Source organism: Branchiostoma floridae, chromosome 8 (genome assembly GCF_000003815.2).
Source record: "Branchiostoma floridae strain S238N-H82 chromosome 8, Bfl_VNyyK, whole genome shotgun sequence".
NCBI classification, from domain to species: Eukaryota; Metazoa; Chordata; class Leptocardii; order Amphioxiformes; family Branchiostomatidae; genus Branchiostoma; species Branchiostoma floridae.
The window spans coordinates 16,866,992-16,873,564 of NC_049986.1; the positions used below are offsets into that span (position 1 = coordinate 16,866,992).

The following is a 6,573-nucleotide window of genomic DNA, read 5'->3' on the forward strand; positions in this document are numbered from 1 at the left end:
TGAGAGGTGACTAATATTGGCAGCAGGCTGGGTTATACTGGGCATGCCGGGTTTATAACTGTCAACAGGATATAGCCCATGATTAATGATGCCGATTTACAACGTCATTATCGTTTTCGGTCGGTTAAAATAGAACCATTTACAAATTGCAGTGCTGTGATCTGAATTATAAGGTTCATATGAGGGAAAGCGCCTTGCATTCTGTTACTGTCTGATCGTAAAATGTTGTGGAAGCAGATGCCGATATATTTTTTTTTCAAGACATGTCCAGGGGTTCCAGACATATCCAAAACGCGCTCTATCCAAGTTCTGCTCTGATCGAGACTAATACTGGATACCTAGGATGTGCTCTTCTTGTGTCTTCAATCACGTTCTCTTTAGTTACTGTCAGGGTGTCTAGAAAGGGCAGGGGTGCCTTTTAGGTCCTGGAAGGTGAACTCAAAACGCCTGAATGGTAATTAGGACTCGTTATTCGAGTCACGGGACCTTTTAAAAGGTTCCGGTAAGTGAATCAAATATCACTGCTGAAGAAATTTGACGTAAGAGCGAGGTGAGGTACTTTTGCTTGTGTTGCACGAAAGTATCAAACTTCATTATACATTTACAAAATGTAACATTTAATCTAAAATCTTACATTATATTTCACAACAGTTCAGCTTGTTTACTCTTGGTAAAAATGAAAGAAAATACATAAATAAATCACTTTTCCAATAAGCAAACAAGATTCCTTGTTCTATAATAATAATAATGATGATGATAATATCATCATAATAATAATGAGTTTGGGTGTACTTGCAGCCAAAGTTTATGTGGTCGATCAATATTGCAATAGTGTTCTTACTACACCCGCCCTCAGACAATAAATGGTTAAGGCACCAAACAACGATGTACGCTGTAATATGCGGTGGCAGCTGCCGCCTGTTGTCCGGGAGGTACACGTTAATGTTACTCTGGTGAGTGCAGTAATTTACGGGAAGGATTACAAACCCATATGCACTGCACAGACCGAGGCAAGTCGTCTGTCATTCTTAGGACCATACCCAAGTAAAGTTTGCTCTCTTTTTGACGGAATTAATCAATCATTAAAAAGTGTCACATTTTGCATTACCTGCAATAAATCACTTCTCCAATTAGAAAACACCATTCCTTTTTGGAACATCAGATCAGTCATCCAAGCCACAGCCTATGTCGACTGTGTGGCTATGCAGCAATGCCAATTGAGCTTTAGACATCTTTGACAAGGACAGCAAATGCGATTATGTTTTATGGACATTAAAATTTACAACCCGTATAATACCTTATGAAAGCACGTAACACTTGAAACTGATACTTGTTTTTTTAAGTAACGTTATATACTATTACTCAAAGAGACACTTTGGACCCACCTCTAATTTTTGTCTGTCTGGTGGAACACATTTTTAAACCCCATGGGTCCAGCTCAGAAACGCTATCGAGGTCTCAGTAACATTGCGATAATGAAACATGAATCACTCTACAAATGTTGCCACACCTCTACAAGCTATTCAATTGATGTCCAACTGGTGGCTGTAAACGTTTATCGCCTCAATAACGTTTAGGGGTTATGAAATGTTACGCTAGTTAAAGTAGCGAAATGGAATCGCAAAATGTCACTGCGCTGCACAGTTTGCTAATACTTCTGCACAGAATAAAAGTACACCATACACCAGACACCTTACCAATTTAGTAAGTTAGTAAGACAGACAATAAATTCATGACACTTCGCATACCTTCAGGGCCCGCTTATAGAAATGTGGCTCTGACTATATCAAGCATGACCATTACCAAACTCATAATCGCTTTGCTGGAATATCCGGAGATGAAATCGGCTTATCGTGGTTTATTGGAATGTGACGATCAGCTACATGCAATAAAGATTGGGTGGTTTTAGTGGGCATTAAACGCACTGTAATAGAGATGCACTCAAAGGGATATGACCGATAGAGTGTGGTCAGATCATGAGGGGCAATTCTCGACTATGTTCTGAATACTAAATTTCCTCATGATTAATTCAATCATCATCATCATCATCATTTTTTGTGCCACATTACATATTCAACATTCTTGTGGTTCCTTAAACGTTGTTGCAATTGTGTTTTAGAGACATGGCGTGTTGTGGTCTGGTGCATTACTCTATATATTTTATGATTAGGCTTATGGCAAACAAATAAATTAGTTTTAAAATGTTTCCATAAAGTGTTTCCATATCAGAAACTGTACAAATTTGTGGGAAGTTACCAATGTTGGTAGCCGGTGCAATGGCCTAGTGGATAGAGTGTTCGCCTTGCATTCGGAAGGTCGTGAGTTCGATCCCGACCGAGTCATTCCAAAGACTATAAAAAAAGTGGTACATGCTGCTTTCTCTGCTTAGCACTCAGCATTCGGGAAAGCGTATGGAAGTTGAACACACACCACTACCAGTGGACTAGCCCCCTGCTGTAGTGATTGCGTTGTGTGTGGCACAGGGCTAATGAAACAGAGATGGGCACCGCCCTTGGCGCGGGAAGGGTTTAACTTAACCAATGTTGGTACTGAGCAGTCTTAGCAGCTTTCACTGAAACTTAGATTCCAAATTTTAGCCCCTCTTAGGGTATGCAATATCATGCCTTTGGCGGCCTCTACATGATGCAAGCCAGCAGCAAATAAGAATATATCAGAAATATGGATTTAAAGCAACGTACTATTAGCCTTTCACACTTTTAAGATCATAGAATATTCAGCATGGGCCCCTCGCACCATGACATTAACAAGAAGACAGGTACAGACAATGCGGACTCCACTTACAACTAATGTATGGAAGACGGATTGCTTCCTCGTTATAATCACATTAGAGTCACGCATTCATGATCGTCTAGACTACTAGGCAAAAGGAAAAGAATATAAAGTTAATCTTCGCCTACCGAGTTCAAGTCTTGCAAAGGTTCACTTAATTTTTAAGCTGGAAAACGCTCTTCTAGAATTCACACTTTCTTGGAAATCACCCACATCTTGAGTGATGAATGATGTAAAATGTTCCTTAAATGTCATGAAGTAATTGAGTCAGTCTTCACCAGGGAGCACTACTTGGTAGTCACAATACACCCGCACGTTTTCTCGTCTCATGGCGTTACTCATGTCAGAATTGGATAATTAAATCAAGTGCGATGAGTCTCTTGGGATAAGGAGCTTTTGTTAAGCTGTTGAATACTAAGTGTGCTCGTATAGCTAATCGGCGAATTAACAGCAATTATTACCATATATACACACTAAAATATATAGAAATGGAATAGCTGTAATGAAATGTACTAGAGATGCATACACTTTTGCGTAAAAACAGATCTATTTACGCCCAAAACCTGAGGCAGTTTTGTTGCCATGTCTTCAATCGAATTTCCGTATCTAAAATCATCACTTGATATGTGGCATGGTTTGCTTCTTTATCATCTTGATCTAACCAACACGTTATACACCGGTCTGAACATCAGACATCACCATCAAAACATATCATAAAACCTCCAACCGCATTTCCCAATATGAATATCAAAGGCAGACTACGGTTATGTGCGAGTCAATTCCTCAGGGTTTTTTTCTTCTGAGCTTTTATCTATTTATTTACGGTTCACTATCGCGCCATATCGAAATGGACCTAATGCTCCCTCTGTCATTTCTCTATCAAAACCAATTCACCAAGTTCCCCCCAGACGCCATGATCCCCCTTTGGTAGGTTCCTCCACAGAAGGTCATATTAGGACTGTACAGGTTTGTACTCAGCGTACAACCACCATCTGGCAAACTAGAAATCGATAGTGCCGATGAGAACGTGAATATTGTACAGTCTTATCTTTTCATATTCACACGTCCACTGCCATAAACTCTCAATTGTTGTGAATGTCTTCTTTTGTCTTCATAATCACACCTTTCGAATTCGTCAACCAATTGCCAGATTCATTGAATCTTGCTACGCATCAAAAATACAAAAAGGGTTACCTGCCATTGTCCTTGCAATGTATTATATATCATGAAAGTAATATCTAAGTAAACTGGGTTTTTGTCGAAGCTAAGGAAGCGTCCAAACTCAAAAGATGCGCTACAAGTAAATGGCAATACTAGTTTTTGCTGCACATTGGTGTAACTCCATCGCGAGTCCTTTACAGTAGGCCACGAAGATAAGCGAAACGCATTGATTATTAAAAGCTGACGCAGTCTGGGACGTCCAATGACGTGACGGCATCATAAAAAGGACCGGTGAACAGAATCGTCTGATTCCCATTCGCCGTAAGGACTGGGGCTGAGAAGCGTCGCCGCGGCACTCCCGGCATGAAGGTGAAGACTTTATCATATCCATGTATCTGGTAGTGAAGAATGACAAAACCTGTTTGTAGTAAGGGTGTAGATATCACGAGACAGTAAATCTAGCTGTACCAGTGGACAGCTGCGATTCAACACCACCGCAGTTGTGGGACTACTGAATCCTGGTCTGTGACGGACGATAAAAGTGACATCAGGTAAACAGTTTTGCTTTGTAAGAATAATGTTCAATGCTGTCAAATCTTATGAACATGGAAAATAGTCGTACGACATGATTGGCTTTCATATGTTGAATAATGATTTCGGTAATATTTTCATCAGGTTACATTGAGTTGTAATTAAACTATGTCTTGATTTTTGTACGCAATGCTCATGCTTATCATCGGAAAGCTTTTTTTTCTTTCACCTGATTTGATTTTCAACACACATTTTATCCTGGGGAACCATTTCAACAGTTAGACCACTCGACACCGGAAGATGACTAAACGATAATATCCTCCGGATTTGCTGGAATTCTGATATAGCATGCAGACCATTATTGTCAAATTACAATCTGCCGCATTGATCAGCAGTGTGAATTCACTACGGGTATCCTCACAGATGATTTTCTATATCTGCCCTGTAGCCCGTGATTCTGAATATGAACTTTACAACCTTTGATGCAACATGCCGGACTGGCTGATGAAAATTCGGGTCAGATATTGATATCATATTGGTATGGAAAAGCGTACCAGGTGCAAAGAACGTGCTTTCTCTTACGTTTTATGTGCAGTGGGGACCCTTTGTTTTGACCTGCCTGATGAGTGTAGGGCTGGAATGGCAGGAACCTGTGATGAAGTGACTGCCTCCCGAGCAGCTCATACCACAGGTCATATTCATCATGTCTGTCCCACGGCGGAGCATCGTCGGCTCTGGGCACAACTGCGAAGGTGTCAGTATGATAGAGTCTAGGAATTCTTTAAATGAATTAGAGCAGATGATGACTGTTTATGATTTATTAGTATCTATATATTTGGGTAATGTGAATGTACATTATGCTTTTAAGATTATCAAAGGATTTGCCATATTTTGCAACTATAGTTATCAAGACGCACTCTGACGACCGTATGCTTGCAGCAAATTTCCTAAATGTTTCGCCCTGGTTTACTCACTGTCATTCCCTGATTCGCTCACATGATTTACGTCGTTATGGTTAAGTGAAGGCTATTCCCAAAGGAAGGGTTTGCAGTCTGAAGTTATCTGCATAAGGGAATTGTCTCGACGATGAAGTCTGAAATCGCATTACCTTCTCCAGTGCACATTATTCACTGCTTGTTAGAATCGGCACAAAATGAGCTCTTCGAAGGAGCTGCAGACAACTCTATCATCAACATCAGTCTGACTTGTTAAGAAGAACTTCAAGAAGAATAGTTTCGTCATTACTAGGTAATACTGCTTTTTTGGATAATGTCCAGGATACGGTAAACATACAACAGAGTTTTGTTTAATTCGTCCAAACCTGTACATAAAGAAGCGACTGCAAAGTTAAGGTTAACTGATGGTAGCTGGGCGTTCTATTTATCATCTAAAGTTTAAGGCACAGTCTGCCTATTCATCATCACTTAAGTGTCGAATCAAGTTTAGTCATTTCCGCAGGGGGGTGATGACACTGGGCCCAAACAGAATAGATAAAAACAAGCTGGAAAATAGTAAAACTTCCTAATAGTTGAACAGGGATAATAATTTTTTAGGGAATTTTCGTAATCGTACGGCTTTCAATGCAAGGGGAAATAGTACACAAACAACGGTCTCTCTCTCCCTCTGTCTCTCTAGCTGCCTCTCTGTCTCTCTCCCTCTATCTCTCCCTTTGTCTCTCCCTGCCTCTCTCTCTCCCTAGTAATAGCTAATTATTCATCCTTTTGTGCCGAATTCTACCATCAATGACCCCTTAGGTAAGCATATACATGACACGAAGGAAGAGAAATTAAACAGCGGAAGGGTTCGTTGAGTGCAAATGGCACACTAAGAATTATCGTACCCTGTGGTGATTTGACGGCACTCTGCCTCATTGACCTGAGAAGGAAATACCCGTTGAACTTTTTCAATAATTGAGGTGCCATCGACCCTTTGATCTCCCATTGGTGGCATAAGAAGTCTCAGAACAATCATAGCAAGCACAACCCGCAAAAAAGATGCAGCCTTACATCTTTTGCGTCGATGTAGGTTAGACATCCAGGTAATAACATACGCCAAAATTAGTTACTCAAGCAACTGGGTATAGTTTTGAAA

The 6,573-nt window shown here is 40.4% G+C and overlaps 1 protein-coding gene across 1 annotated transcript in view; it reads left to right on the forward strand.

Moving 5' to 3' along the window:
• Positions 1–4,238: 4,238 nt before the first annotated feature.
• Positions 4,239–6,573, forward strand: part of LOC118422057 (leucine-rich repeat-containing protein 4C-like) — a 42,506-nt gene continuing 40,171 nt past the window's right edge. Inside the window, exon 1 of the mRNA XM_035829563.1 lies at positions 4,239–4,502. The gene's annotated coding sequence lies outside the window, so the exon portion shown is untranslated. The remainder of the gene's footprint in view (positions 4,503–6,573) is intronic.